This window comes from Coenobita brevimanus, chromosome 72, assembly GCF_032717465.1.
Source record: "Coenobita brevimanus isolate Jiangsu-jjx chromosome 72, ASM3271746v2, whole genome shotgun sequence".
Lineage (NCBI taxonomy): Eukaryota > Metazoa > Arthropoda > Malacostraca > Decapoda > Coenobitidae > Coenobita > Coenobita brevimanus.
The window spans coordinates 187,498-199,765 of record NC_137025.1 but is presented as its reverse complement, the minus strand read 5'-3'; the positions used below and the strand labels follow the sequence as shown (position 1 = coordinate 199,765).

Sequence of the window (12,268 nt, the reverse complement as noted above, 5' to 3'; positions counted from 1 at the left end):
ATCTGTTGAAAGTTCACACATTTGATACCCCTTGAGAACCTTTGTTTATGGGAAATGCATATGGTCACAAAGTGGTGCTTCAACAAACCCCTCTGATCGGGAGCAATGCTTTTGGGGTAGGTGGTGGCCAAGTGGTTAGGGAAGTGATTTGCAAGAGGATATGAGTTAAATCCTAGGCTGGGATAGAGAAGAATATGATGATTTAGATCTCATTAAAACAGACTTTACTGGTCGTTCACAAGACACATTGACATGTTAACCATCACACCAGTCCTGAGTGAGATGACTGTAGCATTCAACATTGATGTTCGGGATTTGTGCCCAAGTGGTGACATGTGATAATGTGTGGCACATAGGAACATCACTGACAATAAAGCTGCTTGCCCGTTAGAGTCAGGGTTCAAATCCTAGTGCGGCCAGCAAAGTCACAGGACTCAGGTGTCCATCCACCCAAGGTCTAAAGAATACAGTTCTTTATTCTTTAGACCTTGCATCCACTAACTTGCATGATGTAGTGGCCTTATATCCCAGGATATTATTATTATTATTATTATTATTATTATTATTATTACCAGCTCAAAGGCCAAAACTATGGCGATGAGCACCATAGCTATGCGCCTCATGACGTTTGTTTCCACCTTCACCTTCACCATCACTGACCTGTTTCTGCATACAGTATATGACATGGAAAATGTAATAGGATATTTTGTTGACATATTATGCTGTGTTATCATTTGCTTCCACACACACACACACACACACACACACACTATTGTTCAATGAGTTTATTGCCCCCTGTACCCAAGTGCTGCTGAAATATATTTATGTTGTGGTGTGGGTGCTCTCTCTCTCTCTCTCTCTCTCTCTCAAGAGAAGGTGCGTTCAGTAGGACAGCCAGGAACAAGCAGAGTGCAGAAAGGTTTCAGCAAAGATTGGCATTTGGCAGTGATGCGATGGTACTTTTTTGTCCACTTATATTTAAGTGGCGTACCAGGTCTCCACAGATGAGGGAAGGAAGATGGGCGAAACCTTATTTTGTGGGGTGGAACACTAGGCCTTATATCTAAGTGCTTTTCACATCACAGTCTGCACACTTAAAACAGTCTGATTTTTTTTTTTTTTTTTTAATGCGAGTTAGAAGGAACCAAAGGCTAGGAACCCCAAACAAATGAGAGTTAATGAGGGGATCTGGTTCCCAGTTCCGCCACCCTTCCGTAGCGACGACATTGTTGCATTCCTGCCATGTATGATCTGGAGTCTATTTAAGCTAGTTCACGGTACAAGCAAGAAAAATGTTCCCCCTCTTTATCGTGAGAGAAAACGGAGGTATGTCGTCAAGGTTTAAATGGCGGTGTTGGCCAATGGCGGGGCTGAGCGGCGTCACGTGACCACAGTTGTGTTGTGTTATCAGTTCCTCGCCCGCCACACCTCCACCACGGGGATATTTACCACATTTCCTCGCTTATATCCCGTGAGTAGCAATTTTTTAGTATGGAAATAGCTGTAGGAAGGTTGTGGGGAGGTCTAGAGGTGCTTAAATGGGTTGCAAGTGGGTGAGAAATGGGGTAGTTAGGCGAGAGAAGGTTTGGAAGAGGGACGCCATTTTAGGTGACTGAATCAGCTGTTTTGTGGCCCAGGCTGAGGCCAACTCAAGCTCGCCTTATTTCACCCTCATCTGACCCTCCCTAGTCATCCAGGCTTCTATATTTCTATTCAGAATGGCAAGAAATAAAGCACAAATGCTTAAATTTATCCAGGATGCCGAGATTTTTGTGGTTTTGATGAGGGCTCCTTGTCTACCACTTCCTCGTAAGAAAAGAAAGAAAGGCCACACCAGGAACTCGGTTTCATATATATTTTCCCTCATATTCAAATCTCTGGACCTAGAGCTAGTGGAGAAACTTGAAAACCGTCTCATATCAAATTCTGCAATTTTGAATTATTAAAAATATGACGGGTTTGTAAAGAAAATTGCATCATTTTGGATCATGCATTAGGCTTATGAAAAGTTGTTTGTTATTCATGGCTTTTGTATTCTTGAAGTGCAGGCCTGTGGTGTAAAAGTTCCTCATTCTGTTGTTTGCATTATATCATTACTTAAAGTATAGCTTTTTTGGAGAATTTTTCAGTAATGAAATAACATCCATAGGCTTAGAAAAGATGTTAAAATTGATATTTACCATTGTCTTGCCATTTTTACTAAGTTGATGCTGTAAAACTGATTTTTAATTGCACTTTCAAACACATTGTGTTGAAAAATGGCAAGATTTGAATAACATATATGGGATATAGCTGCAGGTGTACAATTTGGAAGGTGAATCGGGAGGAGGTGGTAGGGAATACTGGTAGCCTATCTAAGGTTGTAAAGACATATTATCTTAATGGATCCTCATCTATGTGGGGTTCAGACCTACCTTGCCTCTGCAAGTCAAAAAGTTATGTGACCATTATCTAATTCTGAGCTTTTCCTTATTGGATCTACAACCTTCTGCTGTTTGAGTGGTAATGAATGTAAGCTTATCTGATCATAGTGGGTGACTGTGTATACGGTATATATTAATGACAGCATCTAAGTCATGTCCTAAGGTGACCAAAAGCATCCAGGTATACCACCTAGACCACTGGGTGCCTTTCCCTTGGCCTGCTTGTAATAAACACTTGCTGATTTGTTATTTGATAAAAGTAGGCCAATCTGACATCTAGAATGCTAAGTCCCAGTTACATGAAATTCAGTTTGCTGTGATTATAAAGTATTGATAAAGTTTCTTCTGCACTAGTTAAATAACTCTCCAGTTTAACAACACTTGGCCATTAACGAAGCTGAAAGGCATTACAAATCTTTATTAGGCTAGAATAAATGAATTATAGGTAGCACATCCCATGTGTTGCTGTTTGCTGATGATACAGTATTGTTGAGTGAAGATGAATGTGAGTTGCAAGGTTTGGTGAATGAATTTGGGACAGTGTGTAGGAGGAGGAAGCTGAAAGTTAATGTAAACAAAAGTAAAGTTATGGTGTTTGAGAGGAATGAAGTCACAGAGTGTGCAGTGAGGTTGGATGGTGAGGATATGGAGAATGTGAGTGCATTCAAGTACTTGGGTAGTGTGATGAGTAAGGATGGAACTTTGGGGGATGAAGTACGTGAAAGGGTACAGCAGGGAAGAAAGGTTGTTGGTACACTGAAAGCAGTGATGAGAAATAGGGAGGTGAGTATGGAAGTTAAGAAGTCACTGCATGATGGTATTGTGATCCATACCCTGACGTATGGAAGCGAGGCGTGGACCTTGCAAGAGGGGAACAAGTCAAGAGTGAGAGCAGTGGAAATGAGTTACTTGAGAGGAGCATGTGGAGTGACGTGGAGGGACAGGTTAACAAATGAAGAAGTGAAGGAACGTTGTGGGGTAGATGTGGATGTGGTTGAAAAGATTAGGAGAAATACACTGAGGTGGTTTGGACATGTGGAGAGAATGGAGAATATAAGACTGACTAAGAGGGTGTATGTAGGTGAGGTGGAGGGAGGGAGAGGGAGGGGTAGACCGAGGATGAGGTGGAGGGATGGAGTTGAGAGGTATATGAGGGAGGGGGGGGTGAGTTGGGGGGAGGGGAGTCAAATGGTGGGTGACAAGAGTGACTTGGAGGCGTTTTGTCTGCGGCCACCCTTTGCGGGATTAGGGCGTCGGGCTATAGATAGAGATAGATAGACATCCCATGCAGCCACGTCACACATCATCATCATCGTCGTCCATACCAAAAGGTAAAGATTGTAAGAATTGTGGTGTGTAATGTGATAGTAGCGAGCCAGTGTGGCTTAGGAGGCTTTATTGCACATTTTCCTTACCGTATTAGTTTATTTAGCTGTTATACATTACCATTCACTTGTATACCGGTATCTATGATTTGCGTGGCACCTCCTGTATGGGGTGGCCAAAAACAAATCGCCACCACGTCATTCTGTCCTCTGCCATTTGAATGCTTTCCCTCCAGCTCACATCCTTCTCTCTCATTTATCTCCACTCCATCCCCCCATTGTATCCTTGGTCTCCCCCATTTCCTCTCCTCCTCCACTTCACACGTGCACTTCTAGTCAGTCTCTTTTGATAATGGAATTGTATACAGTATGTCATTATGATGTTAGGTGTTAAGACTATCCCGGTCAAACATAGCCTAGTACTGTAGTTTGTTGCAGTAGAAGGTTTATTTTTTAGCATATTTTTAAAATTTGTTTTACTTACCGTATGTGTAAGGTATTTACTGTGTGTGTGTGTGTGTGTGTGTGTGTGTGTGTGTGTGTGTGTGTGTGTTTGCACCTGTGTATGGCATTTGCACTGCACACCATCTTTACTGGTATGGTAATTATTAATTAGAATACAACTACTACTGTACTACTCCCACTAGCCTAGGCTACTACTATTACTGCTACTACTACTACAACCACAACTAGAACTACTACTGCAGCTGTTATTAGCCTATTATTGTTCTTCATATTATTATTATTTTTATTATTATTATTATTGTTATTATTATTTCATGCTCCTCTGTTTTCAAAATATCCACAATTTATTTTTTAACATGCTTATTCGTAGGTTTTACTGAATGGATTGGAGTTGTCCTGATCAAGGGAGATTTAATGTGCCGTAGGCGAAAGCAGAAATATATTGTTGAATTAAGAATGGCTTTAGGGATCCTCATAGACTTGAAGGTGATGGCAAATGTCACAAGATACTTAACTGTAGTGCCATGTATCTGTTTATTGCCAGATGCCTTAATTCCATAAGGGGTGGCCACAGACAAATTGCCTCCTGGTCGCTGTGTCCTCTGCCATTTGACTGCCATTACTCCATCTCACACACCCTCTCTCGTAGATATCTCTCTTAACTCCGTCCTTTCATCTTATCCTTGGTCTTCCACTCCTCCTCCCTCCCGCCACCTCACTCACCAACACTCTTCTAGTCAATTTCTCATTTTCCATCCTCTCCACATGGCCAGACTGTAGTCCTCATCTCTTGTTATTTAGGCCTCTGAACGTGTGGTGGGTTATTGTGCCACTACCCTGAGATGCAAGGCCACATTACCACAGTTACCTCCCCTAGGTGTTGCCTAAAACACACACGAAAATCAGGCACAAATAAACTTTGCTTTTTTCACTTTAAATTACAGTGCACTTAAAATTACCTCTCTTCACTTTGAATGGCCAGTTGTAGGCATAGGTTAAAACTAGAATATGATGCTGGTTTAGAAGAAGTTTCTTTCTGCCTCTGAGCTATGTGAAAATAAGGTGCAGTAGCAAGAAAATCTGCATCGAGTTTAGCCTAGGTGAAAAAACTAGATTATTTAATTCAAGGGGAACCACAGAGCCAGCTTTATCTCGAAATCCATCCTGTGATATTTGTGAGAGCCAGGTGGATGTCTTTTATCAGTGTGTGGCATGAGTAAGAGATTGAGTCACTCATACGTGGGCCATTATTGTGTGTGTGTGTGTGTGTGTGTGTGTGTGTGTGTGTGTGTGTGTGTGTGTGTGTGTGGACCTTATTGTTAGTCGCATAGAAGGCCTCATAGCACCTCTTCCATTGGAATTTATCTTGCATATTCCATTGTGATTTTCTCTCTGCTGTTTTAACCATATTAATATTGATGTTCCTGCAGTTTGAATCAGTAACATACCCGGTAGTTGAAGATACTGAAATGTAATGTGCAGGGTAAGTCGCTAGGAAATATTTGCAGTGGTATCTTCATAAGTGATCTGGAATACGACTTAGTGTCAAGAAACTTTAGAGAGAGAGAGAGAGAGAGAGAGAGAGAGCGTTTATCAGTGAGTAAGAGGTTGATTCACGTCCGCATGTGTGACACTGTTGACCTCGTGAGTGAATCATTGGGAAGTACATAGGATGTCAGCCCAGTGCTTGATTCATACTTGTTTACTATGTGACGTCATTTACACACACACACACACACACACACACACACACACACACACACACACACACACACACACACACACACACACACACACACACACACACACACACACACACACACACACACACACACACACACACACACACACACACACACACACACACACACACACACACACACAGCCTTAGTTTGGGCACACAAAAACGAGGGCATTTCTGGCTGACTAATTATAATGGGGCGGGTGGAAAAGTGGTAGCATCTTGCCCTCAAATTCTAAAGCCCGTCCTCTTCCCCTTCCTCTTTCCCATCGCTGAATTTATGGATGCTTGATAGAGACGTCGTTGGCAAAGGTACACATTATTGCTCAGACATGAACGATGATAATATGCACCTGAGTTCACCACGTCACAAACGTCTGTCAATTAATCCAGCGGTAAAATTGAGGCGAAAGGACTTCATTATTGCTTGTACACAAACACCTGATGCCATTATGCAGCTCTCCCCACTATGTTTCGTCAGTCAGATTACCCAGTGCGTCTTTTGCCCGCACCTTTACCATACCGTATTTCATTAGGCTACCAGTAGTTTAAGCTTCTTCGTTATTCCATTTCGTTTATAACACCTCCGGCTGTTAGTCAAAGTATGTGATTGCCCCGTTAAGTCGCCTCCCTGAGGTAAAGGTTTAGAATACGAGGCATAGACCAGTATTCTAGATGGCATTGGAGTCTTCGGTATACCTGTTCTTTAGCGATTTGTTTTGCCTATTACTCCTTGACATTCTCTTCTGTGATACGGTATATCGTTGTGCTGTCCACATAATTTGCGTGGGTAACTTATAAATGGATATTGAGGTGTAATAATGTACCGGTAGAACAAATCGCTAAGGAGGAGATATTACTAAGTTTCCGAAGCCACTTACCGTACGAGAGGTATACGAACATTCAAAGAAACATCTATCTTCCCAGTTCTGTCCGAAGAAAATTTACAACTGTCGAAAATCACATCTCTACAAATGTGTATTTCAGATGGTTCGATTTTTCATCTATGTATTCGTCAAACTTTGGGAAAATACTTTTGTTTTTGTAGGAAACGTTGCCTGAGAACACTTTCAAACGTTTCGTCAAACTTTTCGGTATGGATCGATGGAAAATTATAGGTCTTGGAAGAGCTGCAGTCTAAATGTTACGAGTTAATTTGCTTTTGCTGTGTGTGTGTGTGTGTGTGTGTGTGTGTGTGTGTGTGTGTGTGTGTGTGAAAGCTGTGTAATCTGTGACGTTTAGCTAGGCCTACTTATTGATGTCGCCGTTGCAGTTTTTTAAATCATGACATGACGTCACTCGTCCCTGTTGCGTCTTTAATTCGTGACGTCACAGGCTACCGGTCACCGTAGTGTCTTTTTAATTCGTGATGTCACTTGTCACCGTTGTCTTAAATTTGTGACGTCGCTTACTCCTAATCATTGCGTGTTTTTAATTCGTGACGTCACTTGTCACGGTAGCTTCTGTTAAATTTCACGACGTCACGTCTCCTCACTGTTGCCTCTGTTGAACTTGTCACTTATTCACCGTGGACTTGGATTCCTTGACGTCTTTTGGTCACCGTTGTGTTTGTTGAACATGTGGCGTCTTTTACTATTCCCTGTTGCGTAGGTTTAACTTCATGACGTCACTTCCACCGTAGCGCGGGAAGTGAACAAATGAAACTGAAGCTATTTTTAGAGGTTCCGGTTTGTCAAGTAATTCTCTCTCTCTCTCTCTCTCTCTCTCTCTCTCTCTCTCTCAGTACTAGTTACCATCGTGTAGCGGATCGAGGGGCGTAGCCTGTGTTGCATGAGAGAGAGAGAGAGAGAGAGAGAGAGAGAGAGAGAGAGAGAGAGAGAGAGAGAGAGAGAGAGAGAATTGTTGCTAGGTATGTTTAGTTATTTACAGGCAAGGCTATGGTTAAGGCGAGTATTTTAGGTTCTTTTAATGGTTAACTGTTGCACCACGAAGCCCAAGTTGAATATATTTGTCTAACGAGCCAAAATGAAGACGTCAGCGAAGGGAGGATTTTTTTTTTTTTAAATGCCAGGAGGAGTTAACTATAATTGATGGTAGTCACTAGGAAGTGTTATGGAAAGAATGTATTTTTTTTTTTCACGGTGTTTCGTTAAATAAGAAGTGAGGAAAATTTGGACCAAGTTTAAAGGAGTCCCGGTATAGCATGAAACATTAGATTGTCCTACAGAATTTACCGTTCCTGTAAAATATATAAAATCAGTTAGGTTAGTTAAGTTTGGTGGGGTTAACTTGAGTCACTTTGATGGGGGGTCCGTATTCTGTGCAGCACGAACATACTGTAAAGTGATAGAGCCTCATGTTGTGTACTGTAGTTGATAAGATAGGCTTAGTTGTACAAATAAGGCACATGTACATAAATATTAGCAGAATTTCTCTCTCTCTCTCTCTCTCTCTCTCTCTCTCCAAGACGTACACAACGTGCACAGACGTTTTACACACACACACACACACAAACGTTAGGTATTGTCATTTTACTTTTTATTTTATTATTATTATTATTATTATCATTATTGTTATTATTATACACAGTACAGTTTAGATGTTGCCTGAAAGGACAGGGGATTGGGAGGGAGTGAGGGATGGCGGACGTAGGAGCAATGGCGTCAGTCTGGGTCACAAGGTAGGAGAGAGAGAGAGAGAGAGAGAGAACGCCACTTTGCGCATTGTTTTAGTGGCCAACTTCGACATCTCGGTTCAGGGTCAGCTCTGGGTCGGATCTGCGTGTTTGTGTGTGTGTGTGTGAGAGAGAGAGAGAGAGAGAGACTTTCATACATTTAACAACGATCAGACATCACATTGAAAGCTTGAGGATATGCATACATGGTGGTGGTTTTGCACGAGATGGTGGTAATGGTGGTGGTAGTGATAGTGGTAGGTGTATTAGGGATGGTGGTAGTTGTGGTGGTAGGGATGGTGATAGATGTGGCAAAGAAGTTGTAGTGGTTTAGGTGGTTTAGCTAGTTGTTGTAGGGTGTTGGTATTTGTGGTTGATGGAACGCTAGTAGGTAGGAAATGGTTGGTAGTCATATATTTAGCTAATCAATGTTGGTAGTTGAATGTTGGTAGTAGTGGTTAATCGAATATTAGTTGTGGTTGATGATGGTAGTTTTGGTATGTAGGGTAGGAAATGGTAGCTGCAGTTAATGGGTTGGTAGGAATGTTGGATGGTTGAGAGGATGTCAGGGATTGTGGTTGTCATTGCCGCTAGGTGAGAGAGAGAGAGAGAGAGAGAGAGAGAGAGAGAGAGAGAGAGAGAGAGAGAGAGAGAGAATCTGGTGCTTTCATTCATTGTTGATTCACGAGAGAGAGAGAGGGGGGGGGAGGGAGAGTTCATTGTCCACTGGCTTTGTAGTGTGAAAGCATTTGCGTTGTGAGCTATCTTTAATTTGTTCAGGACCATGACACAGCTTTTTGTTCTTGCTGCCTTTGGACATTAATCTCTTTTTCTGCTCATTTTTTTTTTTTTTTGCCCCTATCTGGAGCGTAAGGCCCAGAGGCTAGGCTGTTTACATCAGATCTTAAAGGCAAAAGTGATCAGCCTCTTTCCTTAAGTGATGTTATGTGAGTAGTTAAACCCTATAGTCGCTCCCTTAAAATAAACCCCAACGGATTCCTTCTACTTGGAGGGCCTTAATCCACAAGGCCACCACGCCTCAGCCTCGTTCTTCCTTGTGTCATGTGAACAGTTAAAGCCCCAATCTTCCCTTGAAAATAAACCCCAATGGACCCACCTGCTTGGAGCGCCTTAGCCCACTGGGCCACCACTCTCCATTAACGTATACAATGCTGACTGATGTTCTGACTTTATCCAGGCGATTTTATTCAGTGTCTCGTACTCTCCTGGGTCTTTTCGAACAGGAAGGGATTGATACCGGTACAACCTTCATTAGCCTAACTCCTTCACCTCGAGTGAAGCACCGTGCATGTGAAAATCCTTAGGCATGACTAACAGGGCGGGTCCCAGGGAGGCTTCATCGTTTATAAGTTATGCACAGTATGTTAATAGTTGCCGGTATCTAAATTAATAATAATAGTAATACCAATGAATGATGGAAAAACAATAGCCTGGTGTGTGGTTGATGTTGGTTGTGTTTTCTAATAATACACCTCACTTGGGGTCCACGTGTGTGTTGTGTGTTGGGGTCCACGTGAGTGTTGTGTGCAGGGTGACTGCAGGAAGAAGGTGGTGGGAGGAGGTTTCTCTCCCTCTCTCTCTCTCTCTCTCTCTAACTATATACCGGGATGGTAACTGTATCCATCTATATCAGTCTAGCACAGAACGCAAGGCCTTAACCCTTCGAAAAGTACCGGCAGTCCTTTTGAGAGGAGACAATTTCTCTCTCTCTCTCTCTCTCTCTCTTTCTCTCTCACGTGGCGCTTGTCAGCTGTTTTGTGACGTCACGGTCTGGGAATTCCCCCCCCCTCTTCCTCCCCCACTCCCACCCTCCCTCTTCCCATCCCGCTCGCCCCCTTCCCCCACTCCCACTCTCTCCTCTCTCCTGTTCACCCCCCCCCCCTCCTTTCCCTCTCCGTCCACCCTCTTCTCCCCCACCCTTCTCCCGTTCTCTTACGCTCCCCTCCATACCTGTCCCTGTATCTCGATCCTCCAGTCCCCTCCCCCCCTCTGATTGTCTGTCTGTCTGTGTCTGTCTGTCTGTCTGTCTGTCTGTCTGTCTCTGTCTCTCACTCTCTCTCTGTCTCTCACTCTCTCTCTGTCTGTCTCTGTCTCTGTCTCTCTCTCTCTCTCTCTCTCTCTCTCTCTCTCTCTCTCTCAGTAAATCAATCATTGTTTCTAAAGTGTGTGTGTGTGTGTGTGTGTGTGTGTGTGTGTGTGTGTGTGTGTGTGATACGCAAGAGACTGTTTTAGCTCATGTAGGAGGTGCGCAGCTGTAGCCTATGAGAGAGAGAGAGAGAGAGAGAAAGAGAGAGGAAAGAAGAAATGGGGATGGAAGGGTAAAAATGAGACAGGGAAGGGTTTTTGAGATATATGAAGTGGAGTCCTGTCGTGTGTGTGTGTGTGTGTGTGTGTGTGTGTGTGTGTGTGTGTGTGTGTGTGTGTGTGTGTGTGTGTGTGTGAGAGAGAGAGAGAGAGAGAGAGAGAGAGAGATAGAGAAGGGACATTAAAAGTAAAAGTAAGGAAGTGTTTGAAATAGAGCACGTAGTTGAGTTCTGGCGTAACTCCAAATAAAACCAACTGACCCACTTCTGTCGTATTGTCGTGTACGGTGTTGTAGGTGGCGTGTGTGTGTGTGTGTGTGTGTGTGTGTGTGTGTGTGTGTGTGTGTGTGTGTGTGAGATGATGTGTGGTGGTGTGGTATGGTGTGTGGTAGGAAGACTCGTGTGGTGGTATGATAGTGTTTTGGCCGTGTGGTGTTATGTACAAAGACTGTGTGGTAGTGTGGTGTGGTAGGTTTTCTGTGTGGTTTATGCGGTTGCCTCTCTCTCTCTCTCTCTCTCTCTCTCTCTCTCTCTCTCTCTCTCTCTCTCTCTCTCTCTCTCTCTCTCTCTAACAGATTATTATAGTGTCTGCCTGTCTATATAATTATCAATGTATCTGTCCATCGTTGTTTGTGTGTATCTATGCAAACTAATTCACCAACTGAATACAACTTATATAACAAAGAAGTTAGTAGCTAAATCAGAATGCGAGAGAGAACTAATAGTTACAGTTAGTAAAGACCTCAGACCAAGGCAACAGCGTATTAGTGCGAGCATTAGCTAAAGCAAATAGGGTCATAGTATTTATTTCGCGAAGCGTGAGCATTAGAACATCTGAAGTAATATTGCAATTTTATCTAACATTAGTAAGGCCACATTTAGACTACTCCGTGCAATTCTGGTGTTCGTACTAGAGAATGGATATAAATTCCCTAGAAAACGTACAGAGAAGAATGTTAGAAGTCAATGTATCTACCGTCTCTGTCTGTTTCTCTTTGCAGTTCATCTAAGATCTGTATGATAGCTATATTCACTAGCCTTCCCATATCAATTTACCTATCAGCATCTTTGTAAGTCAGCCTTGTAGAGTTTGCTTACACACACTCGCTCACGACTCGCTCACTTTCACCTTGTGGTGGTTGTGTGATGGTGGTAGTTGTGGTAGGAGTGGTGGTTGACTTACCGTGACTCCCTCTCTCTCTCTCTCTCTCTCACACACACACACACACACACACACACACACACACACACACACACACACACACACACACACACACACTGTCTACATTTGTCTGTCTATGTCTGTGGTATTCTCAGTGTGTCTTCTTATCAGTGTATGCACCACACTATCACCA

At 42.9% G+C, this 12,268-nt stretch overlaps 1 protein-coding gene across 2 annotated transcripts in view; it reads left to right on the top strand.

Moving 5' to 3' along the window:
- The first annotated feature begins 1,403 nt into the window (after positions 1-1,403).
- The window catches only part of drn (zinc finger AN1-type doctor no), a 72,447-nt gene continuing 61,582 nt past the window's right edge, over positions 1,404-12,268 (top strand). For both annotated transcript variants that reach the window (XM_080278175.1, XM_080278172.1), the window contains exon 1: positions 1,404-1,471. The gene's annotated coding sequence lies outside the window, so the exon portion shown is untranslated. The remainder of the gene's footprint in view (positions 1,472-12,268) is intronic.